We start from the raw sequence: 18,992 nt of genomic DNA, 5'->3' as shown, positions 1-18,992 counted from the left end.
AGTGGCCCCAAATTATCAATTTTACTTAATGGCCCCATTAGCGCCTATAATGCACATATATGGTGCAATCTTTACACTGGAACTTCTTATGTTTACTGTTACTGGTTCTGTACTCTTTCTGCTTTACTCTCTGGCTACAAGCTGCCATTTCAAGCTTTCATAAAAGTTAGGGGTCCCAACACATTAAACTCATAAGATTCTACTCTTAATTTGCTAAAAACTGAGGAGACAATATTTTGCTATATTAAGTATCAATTTAATATTCTTAGGTCACAGCATGACACATGCTCATACACCATTGATATGGCAAGAAATTCAGGCAATGAATTTCAGATGCCTCTATACTTACTTCTGTATTTCAAAATGCTGAATATTTGATGTACCTAAATGATCTCACATTATCATGATTCCGTGTTCAATCCAAACAAATAAAATGCTTATTCATTGTCTAAATTTCAAGACTATTAACGGTTGATTAGATTTCACTGTGCCATTTGATGTTAAAAGTATATTAAATACCAGAGACCCAGGTTCAATTCTTGGTGTCTTCTCATGTAAAGTAAAAAAGTATATTAGAGACTAATAACAGTAGAACTAAATAGGTAGAAGAAAGAATATGTAAACAAAAGGCAGAAGAGTTGAACTTGAATGTTCAAAAGATCGAATGTCAAGAAAATGGAAAAAAATGTAACCTGATCTCAGGAAAATAATAAATATGAAGTATACCAAGAAAAGAATTATTGGTGTCTCAGAATGAAAAGAGAAAAATAAAGGAATAGAAAGATAAGTGGAAGATATAACAGGAAAAATTTCCAACCCTTTTAATGAAATGAGTATTCAAACCAAACATGATCAAAGAATATCAAAGAGAATAAATCTAAATAGGCTTAGTCCCAGGATATTTTGAGGGGATAAACAAAATGCTTTGGCAAACTCATTTGAGGGATGGGAGAAGAAATATGGAACTATTAAACTTTACTATTAGGGAATCCCCTGATAATCTGTCAAACATTGGGGACCCACAAATCAATAGGACGAGCCCTTAATTTCTGGCTCATGCTCATGAAGCATACATGGGAAAGCTTACTCTGCTTATGGATATGCCTAAAACTGACTTCTGGAGGACCCATTTGTTGCTCAGATGTGGCTTCAATATCCCTAAGCACAACTCTGTAAGTAAAATCATTGCCATCCCCCTACATGGGACATGACATTCAGGGGAGAAAGTGGTCCTGTGAGTGGGGGAGTGGATTACCAGGGATAAACACTGCCATGGAAATATGGAATCAACAATTCTGTCCTTAACAAAAGGGGAGAAACAAGTGTAAACAATAAAATACCTGAGGCTAAAAGAGTTCCAATACAGTAGATGCTGCTCTACAGGCCTATCTCAAGAAAGATTCAGTAAGACATGGCTACATATCGTAACTTGCCAAACCTATTCTAGCCAATTCCAAAGAACACCAAGGACAAAATATAAGATGCTAGAAAGTCCCATACATTGAGAAAACTTTTCAGAAACCTACAAACTCCACAAGGGTCCTTCAACCAGATTAGTTGTAAAACTAAGGTGGCTCAGTTGATTCAGAGCATCAGCAAGCTTCATTTGCCTACCCCATATTACTGACAGCCCCTTCCAACAGAAGAAAGTTTAATGGCAAAAGTTCAAAAACCCCTGAGGCATGGGACAGAAAGATGAAAGGAGATGAAGAAAGATCAAAGGACAAGGTAGTGTTTAACAGAGAAATAAGACTATTGGATTTCTTTTAATCTGCAGTGTCTGGAAAGGAGCTAGAAGTAAAAACCTAAGATTATGGTATTGTGACCCATATAAATTCTGAATTCCATCCTACAACTAATTGTTGTGCTGTGCTTCCAAATTTATCACTTCTCTGGAAATATGCTATTTTGAACAAAAAAGAAAAAGAAAGTTGATTGCAATACTAAAAATGGCTTGCCTTCATTTTCTTAACTTTTAATTTGGCAAAAGTTATGGCCACAGGAAGTTGCAGCAATAGTACAAAATGTTCACCTCCCCTAGCTATATTCAGGGGTAATTCCAAGGGGACAATTATTTTGAAGAGTAAACAATTCATTCTATGTTGGGCTTCTTCAAACAGGTATGTGAGAGGCAGTGGCTCTCTCTGCCGAGCCGTGGTCCACATCAACTGGAATGTAAAGTTGGGTCCCCAGGTACTTCTGTGCTGCACAGAATGGAGGGCTAGGCTCATTCTGATGATACCAACTTGGATGCATAAAACCACCACCCCGAGCTTGGTATCATGGCCACACAAGCAGGTCTCAACCTGATATCCCCATTTCATGACTTTTGCCAGGTAAATGTAGGACTGAAGTGAGGTGGAACACACAACTCCCTGACACTCACCCTAGAACTGTCAAAGGTCTGTCTTCCCTCAGGAACACAAAAAGCCTTCAGAAGGTGGCCTGGGCACTTCCAGCCACAGTGGGACTACGTGGCATGTATGCATATCCTTCCAGGATTCGTCTAGCACACTTTCTATTTCAAGGGCCAATGACCATTGGGAGTGAAGTGCATTCATTGCAGAGCTCTCATGGGGCAGTTGGTCTGGAACGTTCCAGGTTTTTGGTCAGTGTGGAAGCCAAGCAGAGCACGGTCAACAGGGGATGGTCAAAGATCCCCATGAAGGCTCGCATGAGGCTTTCTTCATTTGTCTCAATAAAAGAAACACCTATATAGACAAGCACCATGAACAAAGTTACAGCTGAAGGAACAATTAAAAGGCCGTCTCCCTCTGGCTACCACCAAGGTTATTCTCTCTCTCTCTCTCACTACCATCACATCCTCTTAGTTGAGCAAATGACTGCACATTTACTACATGCATCTGTCCTTAAGCCTATGTCTCTCCAGACATTTTGCCTGCAGACATCCGTTCTTTCCTCCACAAGGGATACTGGGAGAAATAGCAAACTAGTTCTGACAGGACAACCTGGATTTCAAAGCTTGTTTAACAGACAAGGAAGTTTTACTTTTCTACTACGTAGAAAAGTCATGACTCCCTTTCCTAAGGCAAATATATTACCCCATTTTCTGCTGGAACAAAGTAGTATTCTCAGAAACATTGATGAGATTCTAATGAGCTTTCCATTAGGTCCCTTGCTTTTTCCTAGATGGAACAATCACTGTTCTTTCCTTAAACCCAGGGATTTTAGTAGATCATGCCATGCATTGTCCATTCTGAGTTAAGGATCAATGTGCACTTTAAATATGCAGCTTCAGTTACTCTTTAGGTGCGGGAAAAAAAAGTTGAATAACAGTTTTATTTGTTTTTCTCGTATCGTTGCTTTGGTTTCCTCTTCCAAGCACCCCGTCTTTCATACAGGCATGCTCTAGGCCTATCTCCAACTGCTGACCTGTCTCCTCGATCTTTCACAACCTATGTTTCCTGCCTTTCATATGGTCTCCTTGTTGACCTTCTCTCTCCTGCAGGCAAGATCTTGGCCCTGTGTTTCTTCTGGTTTACATTGCATTGATGAAGGAGTCTTCCCATTTCTTCTTCTTTTTCCTTCTAGATCCCACTCCCTAGCTTTTGAAGCCTGTCTGATCTGGTTTATGACAGCCTTTCAAATCTCATTTCATTTCCATAATACCTTTATCTAGCTTTGAAAAGGTTCATCAGGGTTTGTCAAATAGAGCAGTATAAAGGAGCTCCCCTTTAATTGTAGTGGCCTTATCCTATGCTTTTGCATGGGAATTGGCATGAATATTTTCCCTATTCATTATTTTACATGAGTTCTTGTGGACATTCCTGACATTAGTATGATTCAGAAGAGCTTCCCCAACCTCACAGTACTGTCTCTGTCCCCAGTCATTTCTGGGCAATGCTAAAATCTGTGGCAGCTTGTTCTTTCAATTTCCTACTTCTCTAATTCATCTCCTCTTAAGAATCCATTGCTACTCGGTATCTTTCTTGCTCCTGTGTGTTTCTCCATCTGACCTTTGAGTATTACCCCCTGTTTAAAACCTTCATTTGGAAGGGAACACCTTCTCAAAATCTCGTCAAAATCCACTCATTATCCTCAAATGTGTGCATATTTTCAGAATTCCATTAAGTTCAGAGCAATTTTCAGCTATATGTCTAATAACTGCATTTTGTTTCTGAATTCTCCTTTATTTCGAAATAATGGATGCATTTAATTGTGCAAAAGTCCACGATACCATGCACTAAAGAGAACATCAGGCCTTTTGAATTACTGGCCTGCATTTTCTTTCTCATTCTAACTACTACTGCGTACCAGTCTTTGGAACACACACAAACCAGAAATATTTCTTTAAGCTGTTTGTTGGAAAGTTGATCGGACGCAGTTTTGATGGGATTATGGGGCATTCTATTCCATTCCCTTTTCCCAGAACAATGATTTCCTGACTCTTAGATATCCTGCTGTTCTTTATGAGCCATGAGATTCCATGTAGGCTTTAGTGGATCTGGAGAAGGTAGGGTGGATTTAGCCCAGGTTGAGCTACCAAGAGCACTAGACCCTTAGCCAAGATACTTAAAAACTCAAGGCCTAAATCTTAGGTTGTTGAGAATGATGTACTTCATTGTTTACATGGTGAATCCTTCAAGGCAATTAGCACACTTTCTGACATACAAACTAGACGAAGTGCTACAGGTAAGGGTAAAAGACAGAAATGTAAGGTAGATATGAACTGATCTTCTCTTTGACAAGTCCACTGTTTCTATTGACATCATCTAAGAATGCTTAGAAAATTTTCTGTGCTAAAGATCTGATCAACACTTAGAGAGAAGACCTAGATTGTACAGCTGATCATCTTACAAAAATACTGCTCTCAGGGTAATTCAGTGGAAGAATTTTCACCTACAAAGTGCTGAAAACGCCCCCTTCCCCTTGCCCCAAAACACCAATACAGAACAGAAAAAAAAGAAAGAAAATCAAGTAAAAAAACCTAATCTTCCACGAATGACGGTCCAATCATGGGATACTCACATCAGAAAATAATGAAAACCTAGCCCCACCATCCAGCACACACACACACACACACACACACACACACACACAGGCCTACTCGTCCATATATATATAAAAGAATCAGAAATTCACTGTCGAATGGCAGTTCAACATATGAATAAGTTGTGGTAACAAAACAATGAAGGCTAATATAGGAAGATGATACGCAGGTCACTATGCTAAATACTCAAAAGCAGGAACTTAATTTACCTTGCAAAAGCTGAAGGAGTGGAATTTAAGGGAGGAGTGCAGAATCAGATAAAGAAAGTAAGAAGGAAGAAAGGAAAGGTTAGGTTTAAGGTGCAAGAGAGGTCAAGCTCTGTTTGAACACCTTTTTGTCTTCTTGACATTCCAGAGCCAGATATCCATGGGAGGGTAGAAGGAGCTTGAGATTACCCACAGGCCCCCTAGAGTTAAGGGCTTTGGTTCCTCTCTCAAAATTAGTGGGGAGCCACTGAGAAGTTCAAACGATCAGAAATCATCAATATATTTCCGACCTAACTTCTCTCACACTTGCCAGAACCTTACTGTGTATCTATTTTGCAGCAGCTACTATGCCTGATGAAAGGTGGAAAGCAGGTGAGCACAGAACTCACAGACAATTAAAGGAGCAGGGTGGTGAATGTGCACTCACAGAATTATAGCTCAAATCCTGCTATAGAGACAGGAGAAGGGCCTTTGTGAGAATAGCGAAAGGCCCCTAGTGAAATCATGAGGAAGACGATGAAAGAGCACCAGAAGAAGTGTTTCCTAAACTGAGCCCGGAAGGATCAGCACGGTTCAACATTCAGTGAGTGTGGTTGGAAGAATGTCCTAGGGAGAGGGGAAGTAGTGCATACTAACAGGATCCAACAATTAATGAGCAGAAACTGAAAATGTATCATATACATACAACAGAATATCATTCAGCTGTAAAAAGGAATGAAGGTCTAGCACCTGTGCCGACATGGATGAAGTTTGATGACATCATGTTGAGTGAAATAAGCCAGACAGAAGAGAACAAATATGGTGTGATCTCACTGATTGGACAAAATTGGCACATGCAATGTCATCGAGTCAGACACTAGAATACATACAGGCTTCTGTGGAAAACCGTGGGGGTGGGGAATAGGGAATGAGAGCTTCAAATGTACAGTTTCAAATGAAACACAGAGATCCCAGAACGAGAATGACCAGCCTTTAATCCTGTTTGCCTTAATGCAATGCCTGGATTTGTCCCACGATATTTTGAGCAGACACACATAAAGTCTTGGCAAAATCCCTTGAGGGATGGGAGAAGAAATATGGAATTACTAAACTTTACCATCAGGGAATCCCCTGATACTCTGGCCAACAATAGGGACCCACAAATCTATAGGGCAAGCCCTTGATCTTGTGACTCATGCTTGCGAAGCACATGTGGGAAAGCTTAGCCTGTCTACGGACGTGCCTAAGACTTACTTCTGGAGGGCCTGTCTGTTGCTCAGATGTGGCCTCTCTCTCCCTAAGCCCAACCCTGTAAGTCAAATCACTGCCATCCCCTCTATGTGGGACATGACATCCAGGGGTTAAAGTGACCCTATCACTGTGGGAGAGGACTCCCAGGGATGAGCAGTGCCCTGGCATGATGGCATCAACAATTCTGTCCCTACCTAAGGGGGGAAAGAACTCTAAATAATAAAATACCCATTGCTAAGAGAGTTCCAATTCAGTCGAGAGGCTGCTCTACAGGCCTCGCTCATGAAACTTCAGGTAGACTTTGCTACCCATCGGAACATGACAAACCCATTCCCGCCAATCCCAAAGAACACCAAGGGCAAAACAGAAGATGCTACAAAGTCCCATGCACTGGAATAACACTACAGAAACCTACAACCTCTGCATGGGCCCCTCAACCAGATTAGTCCTAAAACCTAGATGGCTCAGACTCTCCAGAGCATCAGCAAGCTCCATCTCCCTAGCCCAGATTACAGACAGCCCCTTCCAACAGAAGAACGTTTCAGTGGCCAGAGCCCAAAAACCCCTGAGGCATGGGATAGAAAGACCAAACCTGACCGTGGAAGATCAAGGGAGAAGGTAGGGCTTAACAAAGGAATAGGAGTAGTGGATTTCTTTGAATCTGCAGTGTCTGGAGAGCAAGCTAGAAGTAAAAACCTAAGCTTGTGGTATGGTGACCTATATAAACTCTGAACTCTGTCCTACAACTGATTGTTGCACTGTGCTTTCAAATTTCAACATTTCTGACAATATGCTGTTTTCAGCAAAAAAAGAAAAAGGAAGCTGATTGTGACAATAAACAATAAGTTGCCTTCAATTCACTAACTTTTCACTTGGCAAAGGTCATGGCCACGGGAAGCTGCCACAATGGTCCAAAAGCTCACCTCCCCTAGATTCCCTCAGGGGTAATTCCAAGGGGAGAATTATTTTGAAAAGGAAACAATCCCTTCTAGGTTGGGCTTCTTCACACAGGTATGCGAGAGGAAGTGGCTGTCTCTGCCCTGCCCTTGTTCACTTCCACTGGGATGTAAAGCTGGGTCCTCGCGTCATCCTCTACTGCTCAGACTGGAGGGCCATGCTCATTCTGATGCTACCACCTTAGATGCATAACACCACCACCCCCAGCTTGGTATCATGGTCAGCCCAGCAGGTCCCAACCTCATAGCCTGACTCCATGATCCTCAGCCAGGTGAACCTAGTACTCTCGGCCTCCAACCTCATCCACTCCTTCCCCGATGTTCTGGCCTACCTGTCCACAGTGGTCCCTGCATCTTCCACAGCCATCCCAACATGCACACTGTGGCCGCCTTCTGAGGGGTATCAGGTTTGGGGCTGGCATTCTAACATTCGATCCACGAGAGAATCACCAAGGAATATGATGCCGGGATGACAGATGCCAGGTCCTCTTCTACACATCCTTGATCCCACTGCTTCCAAACAATATCAACCTATGTGTGGAGGGAAACCCAAGTCATGCCTTTGCCCCTTCCTGGATTGGTTCTTCTCAACTCGTGGGGATTGTCAGGAACCACTGTGAAAGCTGACGCACAGGGGTTGAAGAGAGGGGTTGTGTATGCAGGCACCCCGGGCCACGGTGGCCCTTCCTCTTACCCTGCGGGCGGGCACCGGGGCGTCCTGCAGTCAGGAACCTGGCATGCAAGCCTCCACCTGCTTTTGGACTCAGGACCTGAGCTCCTAGGAAGTCAGCTCAGATCCGGGACTTGCCCCTGGTCTCACTGACCCTCTTCCTTGAGGCCCTCTGCTTGGGCCCTTTTGGATTCCTCCCTCTATCCCCCACGCATGTCCACACACCTACACCTCAAAACCTACCACCCACATCCTTCCACACAGTGGAGTCCACCCCCTATCCAGCTGAGTGGAAAGCAGGGAGCTGAACAAGACTATGCCTGAAGGTGTACAAAGAGAATGCGGGGGAGGGGGTCTCCATCTGGGATGGTCGGACTCCATGCTTGCTCAGGGTCACTTGTGCTGACTCCAAACAGCTTAACTCCATAGAAGCAGAGTCATGTAAGGTGGGTGAGGCAGGGACAGGCTGCAGCACCTCCCTATGCTAGGGCTACACTTGGGAGCAGGACACAGAGGCACTGGACAAAGCCAGGGTGACGCAGTGCTCTCTGATGTGGAAGGGCAGGCACGTGTCTGACAAGCACACACAGGCATCACTCAGGGTGTGATGAGGACAGTGGGGAAGAGCCAACGGGAGATGGGCTTGTCTGTCCAGTGCTGGGGACAGAGGAAATGACAGAGACATGAATGATTGGCAGGACGAGTTAGCTGCTGTGAACACAGGCCGTTCCCACCAGTGGGAAAACATCATGGTGACTGAAGAGGAGAGCGCCTCAGAAGGTGCCAGTGTGGGGATGGGATGAGCCCCCTTCCTGGAAGCATAGGGGCTCATCAGACCATGGGGGCCAAGCAGAGCTCTAACCTGGGGAGCCACTGTGTGGGGAAGGAGCCCTGGATGAGGGAATCTTCATGCATCTGCATGAGGTAAAGAAGGCAAAACAACAGTCACCATGGAGAAAGAAGGTGGAATTCTTGTCTCTCTGGTGTAAAGGTGCCGTTAGAGCTCGCTGCCAACACTGGGACCCTTGTCTCCATCTTTGCTCTCCTACCCTCCACGACTCACTTCATGGTTCTGGATGGCCAGGACGCTCCGGCCTTCACACTCGCTCTCCGGACCTGCAACAGAAACCAGGAATGGCTGTGAAGGGGCTGCTTCCTCCCTTTCAGATCTTCTGCAGAAAGCCTACGTCGCCCCTCTACTCAAAACGTGGTCGTGTGACTACCCCAGTGTGTCAGGGGGCCAGAAAGACACTGTCCCCTTAGACCTGGCCTTTTGACGCCAGTGAATTCCTGATGCTAGGGGGAAGGAAGAGGGAGTGTGCCGAGAAACAGACCTGCTTTTCAAGCCACCAAAATGCTCCTGGTCTAGCCCAGGAGGAGCTCCTGGGACTGGCTTGGAGATGCGTTTCCTGGGTGCAAGGCCCTTCCCGATGTTGGGGCCACTCCAGCACCCAACCTTGCATTTAGGTCTCCTTCCTCTTCCTGGATCTCCCCTATATTGCACTCATGTCTCCCCTCCCCTGTCCTCCAATCTCCCCCCTCCTGCACTCACTGGCTCCTCCCCGCCCCTGCAGTTCCCATTCTGCACAACTGGCATCAGAGCCCGAAGCTGCACCAGCAATGGACGCTTCACAACACTGGTATGCCAGGGATGTATACTCACCACAGACACACCGGCCTTGCATTTACTGTGGCTTCGGGCAGGGGTGGGGTGGGGCGTCTGCACCAGACTCTACCATGCCACAGGAAGTCCCCACTCCCATCTCCCATGCCAGATCCCTGCCGGTCTCTGAGGCAAGAGGGTCTGAGGTTGCACAGTGGGCATTTCACGAAAGGACAAAGACCCAATCGCAGACAACAGAGCCTAGATGTGGCCATTGAGGTCCAGTCTTGAAAGACTGAGAGGGAGGTGGAGGCTGCAAAGAGGGAAGGATGGTCCTGGGGAAGGTTCAACAGGGGACGGTCTCAGCAGGGTGTCTTCAGGCAGCCCACGGGGATCCAGGGCAGTTACATCCCCAGGGTGGAAGGCAGTGATGTCACAAGAAGGCAGTTGCGGTCTGCCACCTGATTGGAAGGTGGGGTGGGTGGGGCCTGGGGAAACGGCAGTTGCTGGGCCTGAGGTCAGGCAGAGAGGTTGAGCAAGCCAAGATGGCGCTGCTGCTGCTGCTACTGCTGCCGCTGCTGTCGCTGCTGCTGGTTCCCCTTCCAGTGAATCTGCTCGGGTTACCTGAGGGGTCCCCCCTCACCTTCTCGTTCTGTACTGGGATGTCTGCCCACATTGCGTGGTCAACATCCTCCTTCGCTCCCCTGTGCGGGCGTAGGAATCTGTGGAACCACACTCGAAGACCTCTGGAGCCCCTCTTACCCATGGAAACCCCGTCCCAACCATCCAAGTTTGGGAACCCCCAGAACCACGGGCAGCCGGGCACCCTCACGCAACATCCCCTGGACCCCTTCCCAGCTGGGGATCCCCTGTCACAACTATCCACTTTTGATCCCCCACAGGTACACCGTCATCCAAGGACACACACCCGATATTGCCTGGAGCCCTTCCCACTGCAGAACCCTTGGCCCAACCATCTGTTTTCGATCCCGCACAGATTCACAGATATCCAAGGACCCGCACCTGACGTCGTCTGCACCCCTTCCTACCAGCTGAACCCCTGTCCCTGCCATCTGCTTTTGATCCCCCTCAGATCCACTGGCAGTCATGGACCCACACTCGACATCATCTGGATTCCTTCCTGCCTGTCGAACCCCTATCCCAACCGGCTGTATAGTCCACGCCAGTCCGGCCACAGACAGTGACCCACACGCCATATCCTCTGGACCGTCTCCTCCCTGCAGAACTCCTGCTCCAACCATCCATGTCCAAGAACCCGCAGAAGCTCCGGCAGCCACAGTTACAGAATCAATGTCATCTTGATGCCTTCCTGTCTGCAAAACCCCTGTCCCAACAGTCCTATTTTGAGCCCGCACACATCCGATGGCTGCCACCAACTCACACTCGATATCCAGTGAATGGTTTCCTACCTGTGGAAGCCCCTTCCTACCCATCCACCTTAACACCCCCACTTAGCAACTGTCTGCGACAGTTCTGTCCATCACAGCTGCTGGACCCCTTCCCACCCTCACCACCCCTGTGGCACCACCCCAACTTTCAGCCCCCATGGATGCACTGGCAGATGCGGACTTACACTCATTTACCCTTGGACCTCCACCTGCCTGTGGTTTCCCTGTTCCAACCATTAATCACTGAATCCCCACTCATTCCCTGGCATCCTCAGACCTGCTTTCAACTCCCCCTGAAACTTCTCCTCCTGCTGGATGCCCTGTCACCGCCCTTCCATTTGGAATCACTGTTGATCCAACAGTGGCCACTGACCAGCATTGCAACCCTCCTGGGCCCCATTCTGCACAGGGAAATCTTATTGCTGGCCTCTGATTGAAAATCCCTACTGACCCACCAGCAGTTGCTGATGAGCACCAAATGCCCACTGGAATATCACCCACTTACAGGCCCCTTATCACAAGACTCCATCTGCAAGCCTCACTGAGCTAGTCAGAGTCATCGACCCACATGGGACACCCTCTGGATTTCTTTTTGACTCTCGACCTCACATCACAGCCTTCCATCTTCCCATGTGAATTCAACAAACGTCAGCACAGAATCAACAGGCATTGGCCCTAGGTTTCCAGTCTTCTGACACAGCATCTATCACTACCCCATTTTCCCACTTCTCTTTGGAGCCAACACCAGCCAAGCACTTATTCTCCAAGTCCCCCAGGCCAATGCCTTCCTCACAACCCATCCACAAAGCACTCAACATTACCTGCACCACCACTGGACCATACACTCAGACTGAAAGTCAATTCTGTTGACTCTGGAGAAGACAGACTGGGAAACATTCATGGTGTATGAACCAGTGTTGAGTCCCCATCATCACCCAGAGCTATTCAAAGTGCACATCTTCTGATGACTCCCTGTGCTGAGGGACTGCTTTTCCCTTGCTCAGAAGACCTGTTTCCAGGGACCAACCTCAATCTACTGTCCTGGTGGTATCTCATCTGGGGAGCCCCTTGCTTCCTTGTAGTGCCTTTGTTTAGGGAGACCAAAGGATGGTGAACTCATGAATAACACATGGCTTTAGATTTGCAACAGTTCTGCAAAACAATGAAGCTTGGAGTCAAAACATTGCTTGAATTGGAGGAAGAACTCGAGTGTACAGAAACACATTCCAAAGCAACCGTAAGTCTTCACAGAAGTCTCTCCAAGGAAGTGTCTGAGCTCAAAGTGGCACCCAGAGTAGGTGAACAAGAGAAAGTTCGGTTGCTGCAAATATACCTGCACAACTTGGTGATCCAGGAAGAACAGGATTTCTCGAAAATCCTGGAGAGCAAGCTCTGCCTGAGCAGTGTCACAGAGCCCAAGCGGAGTCGTGAACATGTTCCAGAGGGGGAAACCCAGGCAGGGGGGATGCTGCTTCTGAGTAAGGCAGGCCTTGGCTGACCATCGCCAAGACCAAGAGAAGCACGGGAGGTTGGAGGAGGTGGTGGAGGGTGTACAGCAGGAGCAGAACAGTGACATCAGTGACAAACCAATTTCTGGGAGAGTAGAACGAACCTTGACAAAGTGGAGGTCGACCAACAGCCTCCTGTCTCCCAGATGACATGTTGGCCATAGGAAAGAGGAAAAGCCCTACTCAGCCCTGCCTCAGAAGGAAATGCATGGGAGCTGGACTGGAGACTGGGCCTTCTCCTAGAGGAGAGCTGGTCTTGACCTTGATGCCACAATAATAAATAAGTACTTTTCTGCATTGAAAAGAGGTACTCGGGTAATTCTCTTGTAGAGCTGGGAAAGGCAACCCCTCGACCACCTCCAGCAGTCATGGTTCAGTCCATTCTCTCAGTTTCCAGCTGAATGGACCTAGATGCAGTAAGTGTCTAACTGGAGCCTCAGAACAATGTGGTCACATAGGTAGGAATCACCGAAGGTTAGAATTTCTCTTAACCTCGCAGGACCTGCTGAATTACCCACAGCACACACTGAGTACACACTGCCTCTTTCTATGCCCTCCACACATCACATATATAGATCCAGAAAACCAAGGCCTCTCACTGTCCTAAATATCTCACACATATGTGGACTCACTGACACTTCAAAATGAAGCAGAGAGCTAGGTTCTATCATCAGTGATGGTCATCAATGATGGAAAGAAAAAGGGAAGCACAGTGTCTTGGCCCTTATTCGTGTTGTCAGAAACCATTTCCTAGTCACTTTCTGGAAACAGCACAGTACGTCTGGGAAACATTTTGGGTTTAGTTCCAGATTTCATCACTGAAAACTCCACCCATTCAACACCCATCCTGTGGGTCCTAGAGAGTGCCAGATGGACTGATAACAGGTGTTTCTTGAGCTTGCTCCTGAAGATGAAGAGTATTGTCGTGTCCAACATCTTTGGTCAGGTGCTGGGAGGGTGTGGGGGCCATCATAGGCAACAGCAGGAAACGACTAGGTTTTCCATCCGAGCAAAACTTGAGATTAAGTGCACTGGGACAAGTTGGCATGGTGGGCTTATTGAAATGGCTGTTTTACACTTTGTAGAAGTCATGACAGTTACCCCTTCAAAGTACACAGAGCTCGAGCTCATCTGGGCTGCTGTTGTCCAGGAACCCAGCAAACATGCCCAGGGTACAAGGTTGAGTCCTGAGGATGAGACAGCTCTGCTGATGCCTAGGCACAGTGCTGAAATCAGGTGGGACCTGCCTTTCCTCATACTCACCCTAGAAGCTCCCAAGGCCTGCCTGCCCTCAGGAACCCAGAAGCCTGCAGAAGGCAGCTGGGCACTTCCAGCCACTGTGGGATGATGACCTGGCACTTAGGCACATCCTTCCAGCATTCATGGGGCAAGGTTTCTATCTGAAGGGCCAATGACCATGGGAAGTGAAGTGAATTCATTGCAGAGTTCTCATGGGGCAGTTGGTCTGCAATGTTCCAGGTTCTCAGCCAGTGTGGAAGCCAAGCAGACCCCTGGTCTCAGAGGATGGTCCCTGATCCCCATGAAGGCTCACAGGAGGCTTTCTTCCTTTATCTCAAAAAAAGAAATACACACATATAGCAAAGCACCATGGACAAAGTTAGAGCTGAATCAATGATATTACATCTGTCTCCTTGCAGCTACCACCAACGTCACTCTCTCTCTCACAACCATCACTTCCTCTTAGTGAAACAAATGACTGCACATTTACTACCTGCATTTGTCTTTCAACCAAGGTCTTTCTAGACATTTTGCTTCCTGACATTCATTCAATCATCTGCAACAGAGACTGGGAACAATAGGAAACAAGGTCTGACAAGAGAATCTGGATTTCCATACCTTTTGAACATTTCAAGGAAGTTTTGCTATCTAGAAAAGTCATGACTCACTTTCCCAATGCAAATAGATTTCCCCATTTTCTGCTGGCACAAAGTATTTTTCTCAGAAATGATGAGTTTCCAATGCTATTTCCACTAGCCACTTGCTTCTTCCTAGAGGCAAAAATCATTTTTCTTCTCTTAAACCCAGTAACTTTAGTAGAATATGCCATGCCTTTACCCATTCCAGGTCAACGATCAATGTGCACGTTAAATATGCAGCTTCAAACATTGTTCAGGTGCAGGAAAAAAATGGAATTATACTTACCATTGTTTTCCTCATATTGTCGTGTTGGTTTTCTCTTTAAGGCACCCAGTGTTTCACATATTGGGTGTTCTAGGCCTATGCCCAGTGGTTGACCTTTCTTCTCGATCTTAGACAACCTATGCTGAATGTCTTCAATATTGGCCCCTGGGACACCTCTCTTCCCTGAAGGCATGATCTTGTCACTGTGCTTCTTAGGCTTTACATTTCCTTGATGAAGTAGTTGTGCCATTTCTTTTCCTTATTCTTTCCTGAGCCCAGCCCCTAATATTTGAAGGTTTTCTTCTCTGGTTTATCTTAGCCTTTCAGATCTCATTTCATTCTACTTATTGCCTTGATCTATTTTGCTCAAAGTTCATTAAGGTATGAAAAAGAAAGCATGATGAAGGAGCTTTCCTTTATTTCTAGTGGTCTTATCCTATACTTTTGTATGGGAATTGGCATAAATATTTTTCCTATTCATTATTTTATATGGATCTTGGCTGACATTCTAGATATTAATATGATCCAGAATAGATTTCCCAACCTCACAGAGCTGTCTCTATCTCCAGTACATTCTGGTGAATGCTAAAGTACTTGGGAGCTTGCTTCTTTCTATTCCCTGCTTCTGTACTTCATCCACGCTTGAGGATCATATCTGGTGTTACTCGTTATCCTTCTTGCACCCATCCTTCACTATTTGGTTTCTCCATCTGACTTTTGACTATTACCCCTCATTTCAAATCTTATATTGGAAGGGCACAAACCCCACCATCTGGTAAAAATCTAGACATTCTCCTTCAATGTCTATAGAGTTTCAGAACTCAATGAACCTCAGATGGATTTCCACTTGTATGTCTTAAAATTCATTTTGTTTCTGAATTTCCGTTTATTTAGAAATCATTGATGAGTTTAATTGGGGAAAATTCCAAGATTCTGTGCACTAAAAAGAATGGAACACCATTTGAATTACTGGGCTGCGTTTCTATTTATCATTGGAATGACTGGGTACCAGTCTTTGGAACTCACACAAATGATAGATAATTCTTCTGTTTGGTGTAAAGAAGATTATATGCAGATTTGAGGAGATTATAGGGGATGTTATCCCAAAGTCTTTTCCCAGAAAAATGTTTTTCTGTCTCCTAGGAAACATGAGGATGCACTTGAGCCAAGAAATTCCATGTATGCTTTAGCAGATCCGGGGATAATAAGATCTGCATTGATGTCCAAGTTGTGCCAGCAATAGCTCTAGAATCTCAGCCAAGAGATGTAACAACTCTGTGTCTAGTGCTTCTACTTCTTAGCCTGGGGAGAATTCAAGGTTTCATTGTTTATAGCAATTAGCACACTTTCTTATATACACCACTATGAGAATTGCTAAAGATGATAAGGTTAAAAGGGGAAAATGGAAGGTAGATGTGAACTAAACCTCTGCCTTACCAGTCACCTATTTTTATGGACATCTTCCTAGAGTGCCATTAAAATGTTCTCTCTTAAAGATGAGGTCTCCAGTTTCAGAGCAGACCAATTTGGACAGCTGTGCAGCTAACAAAACGGGGGTGCAAGGTTTGATGGCCCTGGGGGTGCAAGGTTAATTCAGTGGGACTATTCTCACCTAACTAAGCAGTAGAACGGGGATCCATTCCCAGCCCATGCCTTTGCCCGAGAAAGCAATACAGACCAGGTAAAGAACAAAAAAAAACAAAAAACAAGCAAACAAACCATTATTTAACCCATGGGACTCCAAGAATGAGGTAATCACATGGTAAAACAATGAAAACATGACTGTGCCATCCACTACACATGCACACACACACACACAGGCAAATAGATGTGTGACACTGTGCGACCAGGGTGACACTCTGCCATCTCATCTGGAAGGGCAGGGGTGCATCTCACAGGGACACACACAGGCATCCCTCTCACTGTGATGAGAACGATGGGGAAGAGCCAGTGGGAGGTGGGGCTGTCTGTCCAGTGCTGGGGATGGGGAAGCACCCAGAGGAAATGACAGAGATGTGAATGATTGGCAGGACTACTGCTCTGCTGTGAAGACAGGTCAGTACCCATCACTGGGAAAACATCATGGTGGCTGAAGAGGAGAGTGCCTCAGAAGGTGTTAGAGGGATGTCAAGAGGCCCCTTCCTGGGAGCACAGCAGCTCCTCAGAGGATGGAGAGCTGGCAAAGCTCTACCATGGGGAGTTATCGTGTGGGGAAGGAGCTCTTGGTGAGTGAATCTGCATGCATCTGCATGACATAAATGAGTCAAAATAACACTCACCCAGGAGAAAGAAGGTGGCATTCTTATCTCTGTCATGGAAAAGTGGTGTTAGTGCTCCCCACCAGCACTGTGACTCTTGTCTCCATCTTTGCTCTTCTAGCCTCCACGAGTCATTTCTTGGTTCTTGTGGACCAGGAGGCTCCAGCCTTCACACTCGGTCTCCAGACCTGCAACAGTAAATAGGAATGACTGTGAACAGGCTACATCCTCACTTTCAGATCTTCTGCATAAATCCAGCCCAGCCCCTTGACTCAAAACCTGGTCTTCAGACCACCCCAGGGTGTCAGGGAGCCAAAAAGACATTGGCCCATTCGACTTGGCCTATTGATGCCTGTGAATTCCAGCTATGAGGGGCAAGGAAGAGGGAGCTGACTCAGAAAAAGTGTGGTTTTCAAATCACCAAAACGTTCCTGGCCTAGCCCAGGAGGAGCTCCTGTGACTGTTCCAGAGGTGTGTTCCCTGGGTGCAAGGCCCCTTCCTGATTGATGGTGGCTTTGGACAGGGGTGGGGTGGGGGTTCTGGATCTGACTCTACAAGGCAACAGGCAGTTCCCTCCTGCATCTCCCATGCCTGAACCCTGCAGGCTCTGAGGCAAAGGGGTCTGAGGTTGCCCTGTGGGAATTTCAGGGAAGGACAAAGATCCAATCATAGATAACTGAACCTACATGTGGCTACTCGGTCCACTCCTGAAAGATTGAGAGGGAGGTGGAGGCTGAAAAGAGAAAAGGAGGGTCCTGAGAAAGTTTCAACCGGGAAAGTTCTCTGGAGGGCATCAAGAGGCAGAGTACAGGGATACAGGGTGGTGACATCACTGGGATGGAAAGCAGTGATGTCACAAGACAGTAGATGCAGTCTGTTACCTGATGGGTAGGTGGGGGTGGGCGGGGCCTGGATAAATGACAGTTGCCATACCTGAGGTTAGCCACACAGATTGAGCAAGCTAAGATGGTGCTGCTGCTGCTGCTGCTTGTCCTTCTTCTTCTAGCAAATCTGTTCTGGTTGGCTGAGTGGTTCTCACTCACCAACTCGTCCTCTACCAGGATGTCTGCCCACAAAGCAGGCTCCACACCTTCCTTCGCTCCCCTGTGTGGTCCTGGGAATCTGCAGACACACACTCTAAGTCTCTGGAGCCATACATGGCTGTGGAATCCCTGTCACAACCATCCGCTTTGGATCTCCCCCAGATACACTGGCATCCAAGAATGTGCATTCGATAGCATCTGGACCCCTTCCCACCTGCACTACCTCTGTCCCAACCATCCATTTTTGATCCCTTACAGGTCCAATGGCAACCACGTACATGAACACGATATCATCTCAACTCTGTTCCACCTGTGGAATCCCTGTCCGAACCGTCTGTTTTTTTTTTATTTTTATTTTTATTTTTATTTTTATTTTTTTATTAATGGAAAGAAAGAAAAAAAAGAAAGAAATTAACACAACATTTAGAAATACAGTTCTACATATGCACTCAGTAATTCTTAACATCATCACATAGATGCATGATCATCGTTTCTTAGTACATTTGCATCGGTTTAGAGGAACTAGCAACACAACAGAAAAAGATATAAAATGTTAATATAGATAAAAGAAATAAAAGTAGTAATAATAGTAAAAAAAAAACCCTATAGCTCAGATGCAGCTTCATTCAGTGTTTTAACATGATTACTTTACAATTAGGTATTATTGTGCTGTCCATTTTTGAGTTTTTGTATCTAGTCCTGTTGCACAGTCTGTATCCCTTCAGCTCCAATTATCCATTATCTTATCCTGTTTCTAACTCCTGCTGGACTCTGTTACCAATGACATATTTCAAGTTTATTCTCGAATGTCCGTTCACATCAGAGGGACCATACAGTATTTGTCCTTTAGTTTTTGGCTGGACTCACTCAGCATAATATTCTCTAGGTCCATCCATGTTATTATATGCTTCATAAGTTTATCTTGTCTTAAAGCTGCATAATATTCCATCGTATGT

The 18,992-nt window shown here is 46.0% G+C and overlaps 1 protein-coding gene across 2 annotated transcripts in view; it reads right to left on the bottom strand.

Moving 5' to 3' along the window:
- The window catches only part of LOC143673271 (tripartite motif-containing protein 60-like), a 337,056-nt gene extending 320,953 nt beyond the window's left edge, over positions 1-16,103 (bottom strand). The window contains exon 1 of one of the 2 annotated variants that reach the window (XM_077147577.1): positions 7,736-16,103. The gene's annotated coding sequence lies outside the window, so the exon portion shown is untranslated. The remainder of the gene's footprint in view (positions 1-7,735) is intronic. The other variant, XM_077147576.1, reaches the window with a different exon arrangement.
- Positions 16,104-18,992: the final 2,889 nt, after the last annotated feature.

Source organism: Tamandua tetradactyla, unplaced genomic scaffold (genome assembly GCF_023851605.1).
Source record: "Tamandua tetradactyla isolate mTamTet1 unplaced genomic scaffold, mTamTet1.pri scaffold_73_ctg1, whole genome shotgun sequence".
NCBI classification, from domain to species: domain Eukaryota; kingdom Metazoa; phylum Chordata; class Mammalia; order Pilosa; family Myrmecophagidae; genus Tamandua; species Tamandua tetradactyla.
Note: the sequence above shows the minus strand (reverse complement) of the source record. Positions and strands in the feature narration are given on the sequence as shown.